This window comes from Bombus affinis, chromosome 8, assembly GCF_024516045.1.
Source record: "Bombus affinis isolate iyBomAffi1 chromosome 8, iyBomAffi1.2, whole genome shotgun sequence".
Lineage (NCBI taxonomy): Eukaryota > Metazoa > Arthropoda > Insecta > Hymenoptera > Apidae > Bombus > Bombus affinis.
The window spans coordinates 13,552,586-13,575,156 of NC_066351.1; positions in this window are offsets into that span (position 1 = coordinate 13,552,586).

The window sequence follows — 22,571 nt, forward strand, 5'->3', positions numbered from 1 at the left end:
ACTTTACGACGGCGCCACTGCAAATCGAAGCTGTCATACGTCGTATAAAACCGGATCAACATTAAGATCGTCGAGATTTATGCTCGATTATATTGCGCTTACTAATGGGATGATTTTGAGAAACACGACTCACCAACTGTATCCCGTGCCGATGAGAAAACAAAACGCATCACGGCCGTTATTACTTGGCTCGAGTTCTGCCAAAGAATGTCGCGAGCCAGGACCTAACTGCCATTATCGAGGATTAACGTCGCTCGGTGGGACTTAAGCCCAATTTTAATTGCGGCCCGATGTTTCGAGATGCGGCGTGGAAAAAAGTCGTTTACCCATACTGACCATACTCGATCCATCGATGAACCGGTTTATCGGTCGAAGTTGAAAGGATGTTACCCGGCTTCGTGTAGAATTTTATCTGGACACGTCTCGAAAGGACACCTCGAAAGCTTGTCTTTGCTACTGTTGTCAGGGATTAACGTTCGCTTCGTCGAACATGATTCAAATTAGGCGGCCTCAGTTTGTAATTTCGTTCGATCCTCGTTTCTGCTTTTAAGCCATTCCAGTGGATTTATCTTTTTACATATTTTTCACCAATTTGTTTTCCGACAAAACGTTCTATTCGATCATCAGGAGGATTCCGTCGCGATCAAAGGCACCTCTTTAATCAGTCTCCGATTCTCCTTCTCCCAGAAGCGCGTAGCTCGTCAAAAGAAGTATCTGGAAGGTCCTTAAACTTGGCACAGGACAGTTCTTCCGAGACACTCCCATCGACATTCTCGAAAGGGTTTCAACCGTCGAGTCTGACCAATCGACGCGCGACACCCCAGCTTCGATAGCGTTTCCATGTAGAGTCAGGCTCGAAGCGCGATCCCCTTGTTCGTCAGATTTTCGTCAATCGCCAATAGCCGCGCTACCTGACGAATAATCCACCGAGAGCTTTTCATTTGCTCATCCGTCCGCATCGGTAACACGCGCCTCTGTCCACATTCGTGTACGCACACGTGCACGAACGTCGCGATTCCACGTGTATTTATTGCTAGAAATCGGCCTGTTACGAGCTCGCGTGCACAAACTTGCGAGTATCGTATTTCTCGCTACCCGGGGGGTGCCGGGGCCCTTTTAATTCCGTGTGTAAGACATTGTCCGCTTTAATTACCTACTCTTCGTCGTCGATGGTGGCCGACGGCCACGAATGAGCCCGCGGGAAGAGTACGCTCCTGTCTCCTTCGCGCTCTAGCCTTCGCGGTCGTCCGTCCTTCGGAGAGAGAAAGAGAGGAACAGAGAGGGAACGAGCGAGATTATATTGCGGCTTATGCCGCGCGACGATCCCTCTTTCTCCGCCACGCCGCAGACTTTAACACGGAGTGGGAACAAATTACTTAGTAATACTCCTGGCCGAAAATTTCGCGCCACCTGCGGTTTTGCGGCGCGTACCTGGCCCCGCGTGCACGTCGCTGCGGTGTCGTACAAACGAATGCTCTTGCGGTTGCGCCACGTTACGTTTTCGAAAAGCCACCAGAGAGACTTAGACTGGCTAAGCTGCTCTCTAAAGGCGAAGATCCTACGAGCTGCGCTATATTACTCGAGCTACATACTCGTACAAATAGAAGAGCGAAGGTTGGCGGCTATATCATTGGCTCGTTTTGTCGAATAGAACGCTGACGTCTCGTTTCAAATTGTACGGCGAATTCGTAGGAAATTGCGGCTGGGTTATCGTGTATCAAATCTGTATTAAATTCAACGTTAAAGATTTACGTCTCAGGGTATCACGCTACAAAGTCGATAATTCGATCGATTAATTATTGCAAACGCTTGCTCGTTGAATAAGTATGGCTCGATGCTCTGTTTAGACCTCTCACGCGTTTCTTAACTTTGCGCCGATTGTCCGAAGTATTTCTGTAGATTTATGTACATTATTTAAGCGATGAAGCGTTCTGCTAATGAAAAGATGCGGTGAAAAAGAGTTGACCGATGTTTTGTACACACTTTGAACGAGGATCTCCGTCATTTGGACGTGGTCGTTAATATTCAACAGAGGCGGGCGGTGCAGTTTCCATTGTAAAAATCTTTACACCAGCCGAGTCACACGAATCGTATCTCTTGTTCGCTTGATGACAGAAAAAAGTGCCGCTAGGAAAAAATTGAATGCTATAAGAAGGATTATGTTATTACGACCACATTTTTCTCGCAAGTGCGGCTGTACTTTGCAGGTGCATCGTTTAGGTGACCATTTTTTGAAACAAGAGTCGTCTCGCTGTACCGAACATCAGCCGGTTTTTCGCACGAAAGTATATAGTTACATTGATCGAAAGGTGTCCGGTGCTTTCGACAAATTCACCCGATGTTTGTCCTCTTAACGAGCAAAGATAGATCACCGTTTCCTACGTACGAAATTTTTCACTTGTTCATCTCTTATTCCGCAGCTCTTTAAATAAACGTCAATGTGAAGCATGATCGTAGGATAATGCCATTTTAAATCGCAACCAGATTTTGGTTTGTTGAAGTGGTTCTCACTTCTACAAAAATTCTGCATCTGCTCTAGTGTTTAGTTTTCTTAGTCCTCGAAGCCATTAAGTATTGTTTAGCACTAAATTAATTTCAAGGGTCAAATACCCACAGGCCCATGGATTTCGGAGCTCTGTCCAGCGTGCGGATCTGGATTGACGTAAATTGTACTTATACTTATTTAAATATATTTTTATTACACGTTCATCCACGCGTTCCTCTATCGGATAACCTGAACATGGTACAAGCTGTTTACAGAACAACTTAAATTTTTCGCCCGATCGAATCTCTCATTCGGTGTTCAGATCGTATTAAAATCAGTTTTAATATCATCGAAAACAAGTTACGTAATATCGATATTTTTCTTATCGTAGACAAAAATTGAATTCTTCATCTTCTATTGTCAGTAACTGAAACAAACGTTACCGTGTTGGGAATCAGACGTTCGCCTTGTTACATTCAAGAGAACAAGGGATTGAAATCTGTTTCCCATTATGCTCGCGACGCGGGTTCTATTCGTGCCATTCGATTACGTGGTTATTTTCTTGACATACGCTCCGTTAATCCATGGCGCGGAGAACTTGCGGGAAGGAGCGAAGGCAGACTCCTCATCGGCAGAGATGCGCGGCTTTTATCCGACTTTATCCCCGAAAGTTCGTCGGGGCCATAAAGCGTGCGCGCGAATTTCGAGTTAAATCAAATTCGTTCCGCGAAACGGTCCTCTCTGGGAAGCGTTTCACGCACGCAAACGAGATTCCACGACGACATTACCAATCGTTCATTCCGCACGGTGCACTATTCACGGGGTTATAAGGCCGCTTCTTCGTATCACGAACACACGCGTGGTCGCGGCGCGAGGATCGTCGAGAGGAAGGGGCGACGAAGAAAAGAAAGGAGACAACACGAGCGCGGTAGAAGGGAGAAAGGACGAGAATTGGCGCGGCATAAATTATTAGGCGCACTTTTAACGATTTTTCAAGCAACAATTCTGATTAACCGTGAAGGGACGGTTCGATAATTTGCGGTCACAGTCACATTTAAATCACGTCGCGCGCTGCCTTGAGAAAAGGGCAGTGTACGCGAAAGCAAGTGTACGACTAAGTATACCGAGTTTTTATCGTTATTACTAACGCGAGAAGAAGCAGAGTAAAGGAGACGAAGAAGAAGAAGAAAAAGAAGAAGAGGAAGATGGAAAAGTACGAGCTTTCGTTATCGGCAATCCAATAAATATCGAGGAGAGCAACGAAGTAGGCGCCTAATCCCCTATAACTCCGACTGGTCCGTATCTTCGGTTGGAAAGTATTCGGGTAGGAACTTGAAAGAGCGGCGAATAGTTTCCGAGAAGGAACCGGCACAAGGAGAGGAGGAGGAGGTCACAGAGCCGCGTATAAAGACAGAAATGCTCGCGTGAAAAAGCGCCGTCCTTGGGTTGGTTCGCGTGCGAATCGTTCGCTTGGATTTCGGTTCGTGTTCTCCATTTGAGGCCATAGGGCGAGGAGGCAAGCTCCGCGAGGTCATACGCGTGACATATACGCGCGTGGACGTTCGGAGCGTGGAGGGCTATACGAAGCCGGCAGATGCCGGCGGTGGTCTGCCAATGGTCCCGCAATATTTCATAATTAGCCGTGATGCCCGTACATCGTGGAATACACACGCGTGTTTATCCGTGTACAGATGCGGCTATTCGATTTCCGCACACGAGACCGTGTCCACTCGCGTCCTCCGTCATGCTACGCCACGATGTTGTGCCTACACATGCCCGATTAAATGCCGTATTAACTTCGGGGCCCTTCATATTTTAGACCCGCGTATAGATGAGGGACCGCGAGAGAAATGCTTTCGCGGGGGAGGTGGTATTTTCGGTTCTTGGTCGGAGAGAGGGACCAGAGAGAGAACGAAAGGGACGGAGGATCCTACGGATAGCCTGTTGGCGAAAAGGGGTTAAGACATGGAAGAAATAAAACCAATTGGAAAAGAAAAACGAAGCGGAGAAAGGGGGCAAGGTGGGGAAGAAACGAAAGTAAGGGAACGCGAGAGAAGGGAGAGGTCGGAATCAGCGTAAAGTTAAAGAAGACGAAGAAGACGGAGGAGAAGCGAAAGAAAAAACGAGGCGAGACGAGAGAGGGAGGAAACATCTCACGTCTCAAGGCATCGTCAAGTGATTTACGCGCACGAATGTGGCGTAGGTACGATAATTAACCGAGGAGCCGCTTGGGCCCCGATCGCGCCGGAGCTGCTTTTCACTCTGCTCCATTCGACCGCGTGGGCGGTCTCTCGGGGCCCCGTCCAAATTTGACACGCGTATCATAACCCTTCCGACTTAGTTCCCTCGCCTCCCATGTGCGTGCGTGCGCGCGTATCTGTACGTGCCGCAGCGAGCCAGCACATTCGCGGATTTCAGCCGAAAGCTACGAGCTCCGGGCTGTACTTTCAGGCTTGCTTCGACTGTGATAGACGTTATTAAGTTATACGCTGGCCAGCAACCTTTCGCGTTAACTTTGTGGGAATTTTTCTGTATCGTTACGAAGCTGTTACCCGAGTACCTTTGCAATGTCTTGACAGATCTTTCTTACCGTTGGCGTTTCTCTCAACTTATCTACGCTGGTATCGTTCTCTGGAAACTGTTCGTTCTTTTCATTTATGCTTTCCTTCATCTGAGATATCGGAATCTATACGCAGTTGTGCTATCGGTTCTTGGATAAGAACGACCGCCGCGATAACAGCGGCTCGATTAAAAGCACCGCGTAGAAAGTAAAATATGAACACGGGTCGCGTCGTGAAATTCATGTTATCGGTTAACTGAAGTGGAACTTTGCAAGATAAACGATCGTGGCTGGCGAATGAAATCCTGATTGAAATTGGATCAAACGGGACAAACAATCGATCCTGACGCCATTTTGCCTCCTGAACTTTCGTCCTGTTGACGCGCGCCACTTTTATTTTTGCCGCTCTTCTTCGTCTTTTTTCGGCTCGTCGAGGTGCAAAGGGCGACCCGGTATTTATGGGAATGTCCGATAGTTCGTGAAGCCCTGGCTCCCGCTCGCAATTGGATCGAGCAAGACAAACGATCGATCGTCTCTCGCGTGTTTTACGAGTGCGCCAGCGATCAGTGTCGCGTCACTGTTCATCGTGGACACGTGGTAGAATTCGGATTCGACCATCCGATGAATCAATGACGTTATTCGTACGTACACGTACGGCTCCACATGTCCTGGATATTTGTAACGTTAATGTTCAACTAGATCGGTCACGACGTTTATCTGGCGACGACAGAACGTTGGGAGGAGACTGATGAACGTAGACGACGATCACGTGGGGTGGTCCGTGCGTCTATGCAGTCGTTTTTATATCTATCGACTATGGCGGTTACCTCTCGGCCTGATACACGGGCTAGGAATTCGCGAAATTCGAATGCAACTGGCAAATTGCTGTCCAAGAATCCGACGGTGGAATTCCATTGAACGAAATGCCATCACCGTGTTCTTACCTGGACGCGAAGGAATGGAACCGGAGATCCGATTTCAGGCCCTCGCAGCCCTTCGAATCTAGGACACACGTTTGCTCGTGACGTCCGTCGATCTTTGTCACAACTTAGGCCGAAATTTTCAATTTCCTCGCTGAATAGTTCTCGAGAAACCGAATTTATATTTTACGTCGATATTTGAATGCAGAGAACGAGAATTCGTAGAATGCCTTTGAAAATGTACAAGATAATTTATTTGATAATTCGAACGACGCAAATGGAAATAGAGATGCATCATTAGACGGTGGTTTTGCAACAGGAAGATGAAACAACTTACCAAAGTAAACGAGTGGCTGAATAAATGCTTCTTAGGATACAGTAATACCTTTTAGTCGATGCGATAATACTCGGCATTTGGGTTTCTTGCTCGCTCGCTCTCTCTTTGCATTATCCTTCTCAGTTTTGCTTAGAGCGCTCGGTGCCTCGACGGTAAATCCTTCGACCTCTTCAGGGTTGAGTGGTATGGAGAGTTGTCTACGGATTAGAGTTCTATAAGGACTTGGTCAAAGTGGGCTGAGAGTAAAGGGCACTCGAGGAATACACGCAATGTTAAAGAGCAACGAGAAAAATAAGAAGGTAGAAGGGAGAGCTCTGGTAGGGAACTCGGCGAACCGAGAAACTACGAAACTTTACAAAATACCAGTTCTCGCATAACACAGAGGAAACGTATATAATCAATTTACTACCAAAACCTCTTCTCCGTACTATCTCGAAAGATGTGATCGAAAGCTATTCAATTTCAAATAAACCGCTCTGTATCTAACGATATCGTACGCACTTGGCCAAAGAAGGCAGATAATCACGGAGAGAGAACTCTTCAACGAAACGTAATCCTCCTATAGAACCTAATCCTTGAAAGCTCTAAACGACCCCTATCGCGCGCCACTCTACGTATTTGCTTCATAGCAGATGCACGCTAGCATGTGAAACGGCGTTACCATTAAGGAAATTCGTGCACGATGCAGGATAGTGATCAAAGCGTAAAGTGACCGATACCAGGCAGCGGGAAACGCGGTTGGTTTGCCGCGTAGCCTCTATTTCAGCCGCGATATTTCAGTGGCGCGGCTGACAAATGAGCGGCAATTGCTACTTGGTACAGCGGCGGCGGTGGCGGTGCACGAGCAACCCGGCAACAACTTTCTAGCGTACTCAGCCACCACCAACTCCGTCACCACCACCACTATCGCCACTAGCATCGGCGAAGGCAAATGATTTACCCCGTAATACCGATAGCTTGTATGATCGATTCGAACGTTAATGCCGGTTGGATGTACGCCGGGCGTACGTTTCAGTTGCGCCACTACCATCGAATGTATTTCTCTTGGTATTACACGCAGCATTGATGCCTGATACGCGAAGGGATGGCATAAGCAACGACGGAATCGATGTTTGTACGCGTACTCACGGCTATGACTATGAGAGTCATGTATATTTACGCAGTCTTAGCCCTCTGGCCGATTTTCCGTCGCTGAATCGCATATACAAAGTGTCTGCTAATCTCGACCGGTCTCTGATTTATCGGCTCTATTCTCGCCTGATCGTGTTCGATAATCGCGTCAAAGTAGAAGATTTTATTATATTATAAATATATAATATAAATATTCGTGAATTTCGTTCGTCTTTCTGATTTTCGTTTTTTCTTCAATTAGCGGAATACTTGTCGGAGTACGATAGAATTTGATAGGCTACAGAGCGACTTACAGGTTAAATGGAACATGTTCCATCATTTATAGGTTTCGAGTCTTTGGATTTCCGTGAAAATTTAACGCAAAGCCGGCTGATTCGGACCGAAGCAGAATCACATGCACAGGATGTGTCGGTTAATTCAAGATGCAACCACATCCACCGAGTTTCTCTCGTGTGATTGCGCGTGTTCGGCTTTGCCAGCGTTCTATGTATAACGTGGTAAGTCAGCTATTAAAGCACGGTTATAGCGTTGTTTTTAGAGAGGGAACTTCGTTGAAAATCGATCAATTCCGTTCGATTGGACGAAATGTGCCAAGGGAACGTCGATAACTCTGATTTATAACGGTTTTGATATACCGAAGATACGTAAAATTTCAACGATTACCACGAATACATAATTCTTGCGATGCGATGAAGCCGTATCTCGCCGACGTGCAGATTGTCTTAAATTTACCAGCGCGTCGTTATACTTTGACGCGTAGAAAAAAGCTGAATTACGGAGGAAAAATTCATTCATTCTGGAGAATCGTCATGCGTATCTGGCATTGTCTCGTATCTCGCCTTGGCAAAGCATAGCCGCGTTATTGACGTATTGCGGTAGCAAAACCGGTTTTCCTGGTCGCGGCTCGTCGGTTGGTCGGGTCACAAGTAAAATTATTCCCGTCATTAAACTGACGTCCCGGCGCCCTGGAGATGAGGGCGCAGCGTTTACCGGTTTTATGGGCACTTGCATTTTACTGGTTTAATCTCTCTGTGCGCTGTCCGAAGGCGGTGCTTGAACACGCGGCGCGCTATACCTATCCAGCCACCTACTTCTAGATCCTTTAATCCTTCGTATTTGTATTCATTTCTTGAAATCTTCATCTGGCCTCTAATTGACTTGTTCGCCTCGTCCTCTCTCTCTTGTACGTCTTCTTCTTCGTTTAATGGGAAATTCTTTCGACGTGTTTGACCTTTAAGCGTCCGAGGAGCGCGATATCTTTTCCATCGTGAACTGACACGCGTGAATTTACGCGCGTTGATGGTTTTCACGAATGTGTCCGAAATTTTTGATTTGCCGTTATAGAATTATAGAATTTCACTGCACAACCTGAACATGTCGGGTATCTTTCTTCGCTGACGATGAAAAATTTCTCCGTTATTTTGAATGAAATTAAGCAAACTCGCTTCCTCCAGGAGATCGTCTCTCTCGTTTTTTCCCATGAATTCAGACGGAATCAACTTCCTTCCTTAATTATGCACGAGCAATCTGCTTGGCTGTTATTCGAAACGCTACGGAAAGTTGCCTCGCGATATGTATACGGTGGAACATGGTCTGCCCCTCGCTTTTGTTCCTGTCGCGTCTACCTTCTTGTCGCATCTTGAGGCTCCGGTGATTGCACGACGGAAGCGTTTCCTTTATTTTCCAAACTTCTAACAACCACGATGCTCGACCTCGGCTTCACCTGCTGTTACCTGCGCGGATATTACGATCTTCCCTCACGAGTCAAAGTTGTTCTTCGTGGAAAAGTTTAACGAAACCCGATTCGTATTTCAGCGAAGATTTGTCTTTGTTTTCCCTCCTATTTCTTCTAAAACGATAAAACTAAACTAGAAGATACGCTGACTAGATCTTACAGTTCTTGCCAACTCGAATCTCGAACCTTGAATCTTATACGGCGCCAATGTTGTTATGTCGTAGGAGTAAAGCAACTGTAGAAGCATTCGCGATGAGATATGGTCGTTAGAGATAGTTTTACGACACCGCTGCACTGATAGTACGCAGAAATGACGCGGAATGCGTCAACAGTGCTCGAGAAGATGAAAACACTGAACTGCGTGGTTCTTTCTTTTACGCCGAATCGCCACAACCAAACCTTTCAAGGAACTAACGATCGTCTGTTTTTTAATCTTTGGGTTACCAATGGATACTCCTTAATTTCGTCGATTAAAATCTTTCTGTCATCCTCGTTTCTTTTTATTGTACCGCGGCTGTCTATGCGAATTGATATCTTTGCGAACATAACTAGAGAGAAATTTGTTTCGTTCGTCAAGTATTATAACGAGTATAAGTTCAATTCTCCATAAGTGCATAGACATTAGGAATAATAAAATAATCTGACATTGTACGAAAGCGTCACGAAACAAACCGAGACAAATGAAAGAAGAAAAAGATTGTGCCAACGAGCAAGGTGTTCTCACGGTTGCTCCTTTGATTTGCTCCTTTCAAGATTTCGACACTTTGGTGAAGCGAGTGTGGGGTGCGCGGAGATATAAGACGGGAAAGGGTGAAAGACGTGCGCGGAGCTACAGAGAGGCCAGGGACTTGCCCGCATTGCCAGGCGCACTTTGACAAGCAAGAGAGGCTTTTAGAACAATAGCACTTCGGACCTCGAGTGCGTTACCTATTCTTCTGACCAGCAGGATATTATACGTCGAGAGAACAGACCCTGTTGCCGCGAATACCATAGAACAGTGGAGAAAAAGTATAGGTATACAGGCCTGTCCTCCGCTATTGTGCATAGAAAAAATCTTGCGTATCTTGCGAATAAAAAGATGATGGGTTTATAGTCTGTCGTCTACTCGTTCGATTACATTAGATAGGAAGCGACAGAGATTTGCTACTCTGACGAGTTTCTTTTATTTCTAACAAAGTTGTGAAGTACCCTTCCGTTTATTGGCGAAAGTACGTCATACAGTTCGTTTTATTTGTTTATTTTATCCACCACCCTTAACAACGATAAATAAAAGCATATTGTTCGTTATAGTTTATTGCAGCTATCGAACTATCGGAATTTTTCGTCGAAATTGCCGAGGTTCATATCAAAAACGCGCATCTCGTAGCGATTTAACGAAAATAAAGCTAGGTGGTGAACAATGTCTCGCAAACAGCTTCGATTTTGTTAAAACGAAGGTACGCGTTTGTGAATCCGAGTTTCATTCAGTTAGCCTGTAAATGACTCTATCGTCGAAGGTGAAAGCTTCGTAGCTGCCAATGAATGGTGTAGCGTTTAATTCGCGAATAGAGCTCGGCGATTCCCATGGCGTGAGAAAGCAAACGTGGCACGGACGAAGCCGAAGAAAATGCGTGCATATACATATATTTGTTGCGGTCACGGGATCGGACAATCCGTAATGCGCTGCTGAATCTCGGCCGCCTACGTTGAAACCGCAACCGCGATGCAGATTGTCTCGGGAACCGCATGGCTCGATATACAGCCGAAGTTGACCGATTTTGATGCTTTACAAAGTACCGGTGAGGGAATTGCGGCGATTATTACTCGCCGTGCGGTACATTTTTCGTGGGTACGCGTGGACGGATTGATTTCACGGTCAGAGGACGAAAATTGAAAATCGAAAGTCGTTTTTCGGATCGCGCATAATCGTAGAGATATAAAGAAACCCGATATAAGAATAGGAACAGAACCGCCTGTGTCCTTGTCTAATAACGCACGCATACTTGTATAGCAATTACGTACGTGTAACTCGATCAACTAGCGGCATGCGTAATTAGATAAGGACAGAGGACAGAGGTGCTCCATGGAGCGTACTCTTTCTATTTTCATTATTGCAACCACTTACACGGTAACATACGAGCCTTTCGCTTTATCTTTATATGCGCGTAATCGATGTCGCAATTCCGGAACTACCTTCATTGGAATTTCCAATTTTAAAGACAAACTTGGCGATAAAGCGACGAGCCAAACGCTTGAAAAACGCCTTAGTGGCCGTTTGATCTAAATCAGTAGTATAAACCGTTTACTAGTTTTCAAGGCATCGTTTGTTACGCTATTATCGAACGATAATACGGGATATCGCGACGCCGTCGTTAAAATAGAAACTCTTGTGTAACGATCTCGACCGAGGCAAGAGTCGAGAACAGGTTTCCACCGGGTCAGAATCGCCAGTTAAGTTGTACGCGGCCGAATGAAACACTTTGTACGACATGTCGCTTGTTCTTGTTGCCGTTCCCCGATTCCGATAATTTCGATAATTCTTTCGTCGCGCCCCTACCATCGTTGCGTTGCTCGCAGGCCGGTTGTCGGCTGGACTCTGCATAATGCACACGATAGCGAATGTGCTAACGATCCGCTAAGTTCGACGGCTAATTAGATCAGCCGGTCGAATGTAACTAATACGAACGAGCGAATGCAAATGATAGCTAACGAACGACTTCTCGGCCGTCCGGGACGAGGCGAAACGAAAATAAAAACGGCCTGACCCGAGTTTTTTCGATTACCGATTGGATTCGTGCGATCGCGGCCCCGCGGTCAAATGAACCCCGCATTTCGATTAGGTGCTTCGCGAGAGGTTTTATGCATGCATTGTGGCCGTCGGCCGGGCACAGTCCACGGTAAAAGTTTCTGGTCCATCGTCGTATAAATCCGACACGCTCGTACAACCGGTGAAATAAAAGCGAACGAATTTGTCGGCGTTCGTGCAACCCCTTTTATTCCCGTTTTATCGTCACTGCTCGTTTCGTTTTATTGACGAGCCCTTACCGTCGTACAATCCTATTGCATCGTGTCCTTTGATTCGTCGAGGAATTAGAAAATCCTTGTTCATTATTCTGTCGCATACGGATCGGATTTGAACAGTCGTTGTTAGGAAAATCGAACGTCTTAGAATGTTGTGAGCAATTGTTCGATCGTAGACAATATTTTTTCGTTGTTAATCGCGATGTCGCTGGTTGTACCCGAGATAGATTCTGTATCCTCGTTTCGCGCTTTAAGCAACGTTTCGCTTTTTTCTTTTTTCTCCTTTTCAAGATTTGCCAAGTCTAACTGGTTCGCTGTTTGAAATCGATCGGTTTAAATAACTTGGACGAATTGATATGATCGTGCAGGCTTGCCGCGTTTGCGTAACGAGTACAATTAAAAGCAATTGTAAAGGAGGATTGTATTTTAGGTGTACGAGCAGCAGCCAAAGTAATTATGTCTCGTCGGCTGACAGTTACATATGTATAAATGCTCAATTTGCGCGCCAGCGCGCGAAACATTAATCTTATTATTTTAATTACAAAGGATCGGAGGGGCGCTCCGTTCGGCGATGCCTTATAAATATAGATGTCGACCGCAGGTTTTTGACCATGTACAGTCCGCCAAAGTAATTCTGCCAGCGGTTTTTTCTCGCTCTATGTTCGTTTCCCAGTGTTTCACAACGTTTCTTACGTCGAGTCGATCAAATTTCCATTGTGTGGACACAACGCATCCGGATAGAAATTCATTTATTATGAAATTATCCTAATTCTTCAATTTCAAACTCTTCCTTTTTTCTTGGACCAATAAATTTATTCTTCCAGTAGAGATTTAAAAATGGCAAAATTCAAAGTTCTTCGTGAATCTTGCGAGATGCTTAACGGCCTTTGTCCATAAGTTTCGGGACACTCGTGAGTATGAAAAATACAGGCCAGGATCTGACGCTTCCTGGAATTAAGTAAATTCACTCGTTCCGAGGATTCCTCGAATCAAAAATCGTATCATAGGGATGTAGTATCGAATGAAGACCGATCGAACGTTTACGCGAAAGATAACCGGCAATTAATTCGGTAGGCTGTTCCGGCTGGCATGCAACTCTTCAACGGTAACCGATAAATCTTACGTTGACACGGTGTTTCGCGGGCTGAAAGCAATCCGGCTTCGTTAATTTATACCAATCACGAGGAACGCGCGTACAAAGAGGCCGTAATAGCGTTCCGAGCTTATTCCGCGCGGAATTTATTTATTACTAGCGGCGTTCCGTGCCGTTTGAAGTGCCGACATTCGGCCGTTTTGCAGTTGTGCTCTTTAGACGTCGCAACGAGAACTTTTCCAAAGTACCGTGTTCGTTATTTACTTTCTAAATTCTTCCCAATGACAATCCCATGCATAAAGTTGGTAACACGTGTCCCGTACGTAAACGGGATTACGTAGGGAACAATACCGATGCCATTAGATCAGAGAGTAAAGTTCCTCCGCGAAATAGGAAATCTGAAGAATGGATCGACGTACACGAGATTGCCATAGGCTGTACAAGGTGTAACGTTAATAGCCATTGATCGGATCGTGTCTCGTACTGAGAGGCTAGTAGTCACGAAGGAAACTTGCCGCTGCCCGTTCGATCATTATTCTCTTTCGGTTTTTAATTATCCGCGCGAAAGAAAGCGCACACTTTTAATACTTTAACGAACTCTTTTCGTTCGTGGCTGGTAATTAAGATTGATGGCAAGTTCGAATGCGTAATTGCGCCGGACGGCGGCTTTCCTTCTTTTTTCTTCCGCGTGAGGCGCACTTCATCAATCAAATATTCTTCCTTTTCTTCGTTCTTTTGTTTTTTCCCTTTTTTTTATTTCAATTTCTTCGGGCTTCTCCTCTCTCTCTCTCTCTCTCTTTCTCTTTTTCTTTATTTCTTCCTCTGTCTCTGTCTCTTGAATAGCGGTGGCACGCATTCCGGGCAAGCTTCACGCATCTGCCGACAAGGACCGAGCCAGATGGGTCGTATCGTGAATACGCGAGGGCGTAGCAGCGCGCGTTTTGCACGCACCATCTCATTGTGCCCAGGTAAAAAACCGTGGGCCGGTATGAAAGCGAAGCTTTCTGCGCCGAGGAGAATCCCGACCAGAAGCGGATTAGAGTTCGGTCCTGACACGCGGTTTCTTGGATTCTGCGCGCGAGTATATCTTGCTAATGGCGAGCAGCGTCGAATTACACGCTCGTGCGAAGCTTCTTCTCGAAAGTCGTTTCACAAGCGACGAGTAATTTTCAATTTTCCGCCGCATGGAATTGTCAGCCTGCGTTATCTGCATCTCTTTTCACTTTCGTTTTCTACTTCTTCGAATATTCGACTGACGTACATGTTCGCCATCGCATAATTTGCCACGTTATTTGCCATTTTCTTCTTTCATCGTTTCAAGCGACAGAAATATTCACGCGCGTAGCGAACGGAATCGCAAGACGATTGCTTGAACTCGAAAGCAACGCGATGGTTCTACGGAGCGTAGTCAAAGGAGCGGAAAGGAAACACGCTTGCAAGTCCAGCGATGAAGCCACTTGCCAGACATTATCAAAGTCGGCGCTGGCTCATTGTGCGCGTTTGTCTAGGATCGTTCGCGGCGTCTTTTAAAGAGCGCGCTTCGCGGCCGTGCAATAAATTAGCATTGTTCGGCCCGGCGAACGAACGAGAGAAACGAGAGAAGCAGAAAAAGAGGAGAGGACAATTCTCGATGGTGCACGCCGTGCGTTCCGCACCTGTTACCTTTTTTAGAGACACGCGCGCAGGGAAACGCGGAGATGGAGGACGGAGAGGGAAAGTTTCTTAACTCGCGAGGGAACCACGCCGCCGGAAGAAGAACAAAGAAGCGAACGGGAGACGTGTAGAGAGGAAAACGTTGGACGCACAGAGTGTATGCAGCGACGCTGACTTAATCCGGAGACCCGCGGGTTAAGCTAGTCCCGGATACACAATGCTGGCCACCCGGTTTCCGCTCTAGTTAGTGCGTAGAGTCCGTAAACAGAATGACAACCGAGCTTTAGACGCCGCGAGACCACAGTCTTACTTACGTTTCTACTTGTTAGTCGTTCAGCATGCAGAAGCTCCCGCACGAGACGTCGTTCTCGTTCGTCGTTGCCAACGAGTCGATCTGACCGTGTTTTTGGATATCTGTCCAACGTCTGATCTTGCAAATTCGATAAATTCGTTACATGGGAGCCGAGATAATTGGATCCTTAACGCATCGCTTAACGCACTCGGTGAGAGCAGGTAACTTTGAATTTTTTGATAATTCTGTAGCGGAAAACCACGTGTTTTCATAATTAAGAGAAGAACGAGGAGTTCGAAGAATTTGCTTTGAAATATTATTGCGTCGCTCGTGTGACTAGAAGACATTTTTTTTTCGTTAAATTCATCGATACTTTAGCCATGGAAAAATATAATGGCTGATGGGGGGTATCAACAAGATACTAGGACAGTCATCAACAAGAGCGTCGTACCGTGCGCGTGAAATATTTCAGTCTGAACAAGCGCAAATAAAGTGCCAAATTACATTAACACTCTATCCATTAAACCTCCTTAACTTTGAGCGTTCATTCATTCAAGGTTCGCGATATCGTCCGATCGGTTGGACCTGTCCGGTCGCTCTTTAGTTGATAATTCGCAACAGTTTACGTGTTAATTGTAATTTCGGAGAATTTTGAATTTAATTTGACTTTTGTATAATTCAATTGGAATTTGAATTTCGATTTGATGTAAATTCAGACTCGACCTCGGCTCGTATTTTTCCATCGAGCAATTTCTGTTTTTTGGCGGTTGAAAATCCGACAAAATTTCGATGATTACCTTTCATTTACTCGCGAAAGTTCGATTTTATGTTTAGAACAGTTTGGAGTAATTGTTTTCGTTAACGAAATATATACGATATAACAACTGTTTAACCGGAAATGGAATTCTGTTTGATCTCGAGAATAAGAATCGTAGTATCCAATGGCCAATCGTAATTCGTTAAACACGTTGGATATATCGTTGCTGGTGTGGCGTCTACAGAGAACAAATCACCGGAGACTTACGCTGTAGTTTATCGACGTCATATTGCACGATGGCTTCTGAATTTTACATCGGGTTGCCTAATACGTTCCCTTGACAGGGGACGTTGTTTGCCGATGCTCTCCTATATCACCGTACGAAATTAGACTTTCGGACGCTCTCGAGATACCCGAAAAACTACGATAAATTAAAAATAGAACAGTTTCATTAATTTACTGTACATTATTGGTAACAAAACGCAGGTACTCTTTTCAATGGCTGTTCCAATTTTTATACAACTATATTCAGTGGTCGTTGATATTTCTGCCCTCTTTGTTTCCATCAAAATATTCGATATTCGTAATATTTTTACAAAGCAGCGGCACACTATAAATTGAATGTCTATTTTTTCGCAATTACGAGCGACGCTGCTCGATCTACATATCGTATATATTTCCTCGTTTGCACGGACGTTTCGAATTCGGATGTGGCAAAATAAAAAAAAAAAAAAAAAAGAAAAAAAAGAAAAAAAGGAAAAATAAAAAAGGATAAAAAGAATAAATATTTCACGGCAGTGAACATTTCAGTTACATAAATAACAGGTTATTTTCAACCACGAAATTTTCACGTGGAAATCAATAATCGAATAATACCGCAAGCAGAGGGAAATTAGTTCTCCCTAAATTTCGTGTAATCTCGGGGGCTTGAGTTCTAATATGTAAATCCTCTGACATAACGACCAGTTCGTTTTAGCGTTCTCCGATTACCGTTCTAGCTCCTGGATTTCGCGAGAGAACATCTCTATGTTATTCACTTACACAAAATCATCATCCGTTATCCCTTTCCTTCGCTCGTCGATTTCTTGCATAAATCACGGCATTTGCGATTAGTTTCGTTGCCATTGTTGCACATTTCGTGAAATTTACCAGAGCTTACGATGAAATTAGTCAGAACCTTTTGCCGCTGTTTAATTCGCCATTTTCTTCTCTAACTGACTTTAATTAACGGGTAGAATTAGAAAAATACAAATACCTCGTGGCGAAAACGAATATCACGTCATGCGGATCGTTCTTCTCGCAGCGCGATTAATTCCCTTTACATGGCTGACCACAAATCGTCCTCGTCTACTAACAGCGTATGTATATCATCCTGGCGAGAGTTTCTCTATCGCGCGGACAGTGTGTCGTTGAAACAGGTTTCAAAATTGAAAGCCCTAAACGCGAGCTTCGCATTTAATTCGTGTACATCGAATGACACAACGGATAAAAAAGTAGCCGCGCAAAACCACGCTATATTCTTAAGATATCGTCGTTTTTATCGATCTAATCGATAAACTTCTATATCGCAGCAATTTTCCGGCCATCGAACGAGTTACATGCCGTTATCGTCTAATCCGCCGATTCATTCGCCCGCCTTCGCAATTTATCCTTTCGTTTCGCTTCGCAATTTCGATCGATCCGTATCGAACGCGAAACGGAAGAAGAACCGTGTCAAATATTCAGCCCCGTATGCACAGGCATGCTCGTTCGTACGTACACGCGCGATTTCGTATTCGAATATCAACGGAATATCCTGAGAGGTGGTCGCGTTGTCTGTTCGACGATGTATCTCGGTGGCGCCTCTAGAAAGGCCTCCTTTCCGTTTCCGCTCGCGGCGCAAGAGAAAGATCGGTTGCTCGTTCGCGAGAGGGAGAATACGCTTTCCTTTCGAGTTCTTACATTTGAATGAAGCTAGAAGGATAAGAGGAAGGAAGGAGGGGAATGGCAACGAGGCCAGGATACACGCACACATAGACAAATACGCGCACAACTGTATTTCGAATTCGTTGGCGCGAACTACCGTAGTACTTACCCCTTCGCCCGTCCCTGTTATTCTCCACCCTTTGCTGTCGATCGTTTTCTTCCACTTTCCAGCCCAGGAGACCGCCTAGGTCGTTGATTTATTTATTTCCTCGTGTTTCGCGCTGTCGACTCTGTTCCTTCTCTCTGTTCATCGTCGCCTCCCGTTGTTTCCCTTCTTCGGCCATTTCGTTCGATTTCCTTCGTTCAGTTCCTCGAGGTCTCGTCGTTGTCGTCGCCCGACGACGATCGTCGAATCGTCTCGACTTTGACGTCGCCCAGGAGCCACCGATTTCCGGCAATTGGCTCCGGCATGGGGCCACGCTACGAAGTGCAGTATTCAAAGGTTCGACTTCTTTCTTCCACGGGAATAAGTCCTCCTCCTTTTCCAGTTTGTCTCCGTCGTAGTCGCTTTTGTACTCGTTTCCCCTCCAGCCCCCTCTCTTTCTCTTTTTTCCTCCTCGTCTTTTTCTTCCTTGCCCTTTTTCCTCGCCGATGGAGCGCCGTTTCGAGCAACTTGCTCCATTATCGCTACGTTAAGAGACTGTTAAAAGATGAAAGACAAACTGCGTTAAAGAGGAGCACGATGAGCGCGTTCGTTCCACCGAGGATTTCACTCCGATATAAAGTAATTTGGCAATTGCGATTGTCCGTCGTTTATAAAATATACCGGGGATTCTTTTGACGTCGGTGAATTTCGTGAATGGACTAATCCCACTGGTTTCGCGGTTATGCGGTTAAGCGGATGGTTAGGTCGAGAAAGAACGGAGGTATCGATCGCGAGGGATTCTCGCAAGAGTTAAAGAAATTCCTCTCGGCTCGTACCTACACGCTCGCGTACACTTCCCGCTGCTTTTATTTCCCCTCTTACTTTTGGGATTGAATTTTAACGTCGACAGAGTCGTCGATTTCCGGAAACGATCTTGGCAAAGGATCGTGCCAAGCTGCAGTCTCCAAGGAATCGATCGTTAGCTTTGATCTTATTGCTTCGCATTCTCTCGCCTCTTTTGTACCTTGGACGTTTCGTTCTTGCGCCAAAGTCTTTAGAAATTTTATAATAAGCTACGTAAACCGGTTCTCGTTTTTCATTTAACGAAATTGCCGTCAAATTTTCCCTTATACGTAAGTATATTACACAGATGCATTAAACGAATTCATTACTCCCATGAAATTGGATAATCGTCAACGTTTATCAATGTCGTTTATCCGCGAACGTCTGTCGGCCAGGTTAAAAGTAGCGATGAACGTTGCGAAAAAACGTAGAGAATTTCAATTAAAAATTTTGTAACAAAGTACGGAAATCGGTTTGTTTTTTATTTGGTCGAGTTACCGTAAAACTCTTCCTCATACGTATGTTACACAATCCGTTAAACGAATTAATTAGCTTTAAGCTTGGATAATTATTAACATTTATTAACGTCGTTTATTCGTAAACGATAGTCGGCCTGGTTGAAATTCGTGACAAACGTTACAGAAAACCGAGAAGAATTTCAATTTAAAATTGATGCCAAGAGAACGGTGGAGTTAAATGCAAATTCACCGTCCACCCCCCCTTTCGATCCTGATCGAACGTTCTTCCGCACGAAATGTCCGTACGCCACGGATCGATTATATCGCGTTACGAAGAAAATAATAGCCGTCAGGATTGCGTTCGAAAGCGCATTAATCGCGGGCAAACACGACGCGTTACGTACGAACCTTCTCGGGCCACAGGCTCGGTGGGGGCGATAGGTGATTTAATAAGGCTATATTTTGTATTGATTCATAAATACATCTGGCGAGAGCGAGAGCGCCGGTACCATTAAGCGATTGATCGCCGTGCAATTTGTAATCAATAAATCTGGAGAACGACCTCGCCGCGGCGTAGCGCCTCGACGCGCCGAGGAAACCGGAATGAGAGATTTTTCCGGGCCGAGAGCACCGCCTGCTCGTTATTTACAACGACCAAAAGGTAGAAGAAGTGTTTACAAGATGACGCGTTCCGCGCTGAGAAAGGCATCAATTTTCTACGTATTTTTGCCACCTTACTCGAGCTTCCTCGCTTCTTTCCTCTATCGATCCTTAACGAAGCAAAACACCGAACGTTCTTCGCGAAAATATGTTTCTCCTTCCTCGGTCCTTTCCTATCTCGATGATTTATATCGAATTTATTTCGTTGCTCGCTGTATCGTACTCGACAGACCTTTTTTCCCCCCTACCTTTCCCTTTGCTATTAAATAAATTAAAGTAACGGAGACGTATGCTGTTACACGAAGAAGATACGGAACATTTTTATGCGTTATACGTTACGGTAGGAAAGCACGTTTTTCCATAGAATTTTAACGCGAATGTTATTCAAGTATTTTACTTTCCACCGCGTCGTATTCAAAAGTGCATATGAATGACTTTTATCGATGAAAGCTCCCCGAGATCCTGCGTACGACGAGCATTTCACCGCAGTTCCGCAAGGTTGATTCTACGATGAATACTTTATCAACCAGAGGAAATGAGCACTCGCAGCGGATAATTTATCAACAATAAAGAACGCAGACGAAAGGCACATAAAATAACGATGCGTGTCTTCGTCCTTCGCGACGGAGTTACTCGACGACGAGTAGTATCACGATGCAACATGTTTATTCCCTGTAATACGCTTGGTCACACACGAACGGGTACGTCTCTCTTGTTTGTTCGAGCAAAATAGCTTTCTGGGAACTTTATCGAAATTTCCCTTATTTTTGCTTGACACCGCAAACACGCGTTCCATTGAAGATTTCTTCCGTATGAATCCTGTTTCGTAGTAGAATTCGTTTGCGCAGGACCACGTTACTTATTGATAATAGCGTTACTCCGTGGAATAATTCATTTTATAATCGAAACGGATATTGTCTGGAAATCATATCTTCGGGAAATTGGTTCGCCGATGTATAAAAAGCTCACGCGAAAGAGATTCCCAGATGAGAGATATGAAAGTTATATTCTAATGGAACCGAAATAAAAATGGCTCGCCGTTATAGAGAGATCGCGGTATCGCGTACAAAGCGGCACGAGCTACAAATCCATGCTCGTTGGTTATCAGATAATACAGTAGTTGAAATCCGGAAGATTAATCGAGAGCATGTAATTAAACGGCCATGTACTCGCATTACCGCGGCTGTACGAGCTTTGGAATCGCGTAGTTTCGTATCAATTGAGATCCGCGTCGTAGCGATACGCAGCGCGTGGTTATTAATAAAAGCTCTGCGCAATCGATAATTCCGCTATTCCGCGCGGCTCACGACAATGGACGGCGCTTGTTGCAAGAAAGAGCCGATGTTGTGCAGTTCTCGAAATCTTCGTTTCGTACAGAACGGCGAACACGTCGTGCGCGCAAGGAGGAGACAGCGTGCTTTTCATAGATCGCACGGGTAGATTTTAATATTTCTGCGATCGAGATCGGCCATTCTCGAGAAGAAATCCCGGCGAATCTATGAAAAATCGTCTCGGTTATGGCAGACGGTTTGCATACGGTGGAGTCACGTGAATATAACCGACACGAGAAGAGACAGTCTCGAAGCGGCGCGCGGCTTCACGACACAAGGTTCGCGTGTACGAACGTATAAGGACGCGCGTGTACGCCGGGTAAACACATCTATTCGGGGTCGACGTTCAAGGGATCGTGCATGGAACGAGTCGTGAGCAGCCTAGAGCCGACACGAGGCTGGAATTTCTCGACAAATAGGCGAATATGCACATAAATACATAACAAAGCCGCGTGACGGGTACCTCGATTCGCATAAAGACGCCGACGGACGAAAGGAGATGACGAGTAGAAGGACAACAACAACGATAAAGGGGACGAACAGAAGGAGGTGAAAGAGGTGGACTACGACGAGAAGATCGAGAAAGAAGAAATGGCGTACGAAAGGAGAAGAGGGAGGGCTCTCAGGGAATCGGCCGTGATTCCACGGAGAACGAATGTCACGCGTGCCGTCGTGAACTTACACCAACTCGATGTAACTCGCTTTATTACCGATACGTTCCACGGGAAATGAATTATCGACAACGTGGCTCGAGGAACGGAGTGTACCCACGTAAAGTCACTCGGTGACTCGTTAGTAATACGTTGAGTAACGACGATCGTTGAATACCATCGCGTCGCCCGTTTCTGCTTAAAATTAAGAGAGACAGCGAAACAAATATGCGTAAATTTGCGAAACGATCGTAAAACGTAGCACGCGGACCGTTTCACGATTCGTTGAATAACCTCGAACCGTATTAATTTCATGACTTTCGAACGGTTACGACCTCTCGTCGAATGTTGGAAAATTCGACTTACGTTCTCTATTAAACTGAACTATTTTATTAGACCGTTAGAGAGATATAGAGTGGGGAACTTACTATCGATTGCTCTAGGTTAGAATCGGAGAACGTGGTGGAAGCCGCAGCCAAGATTGAGGAGAATGTCGCGGATTTAGCGCGGTATGACGGTCACGTCTGTAATCAATTGTACGCATAGTCGCGGCGATCGGTTTGCCCTAGCATTTCGCAATATTCGCGTCTATCCCCGGGCCGATTCGCGGTGCACC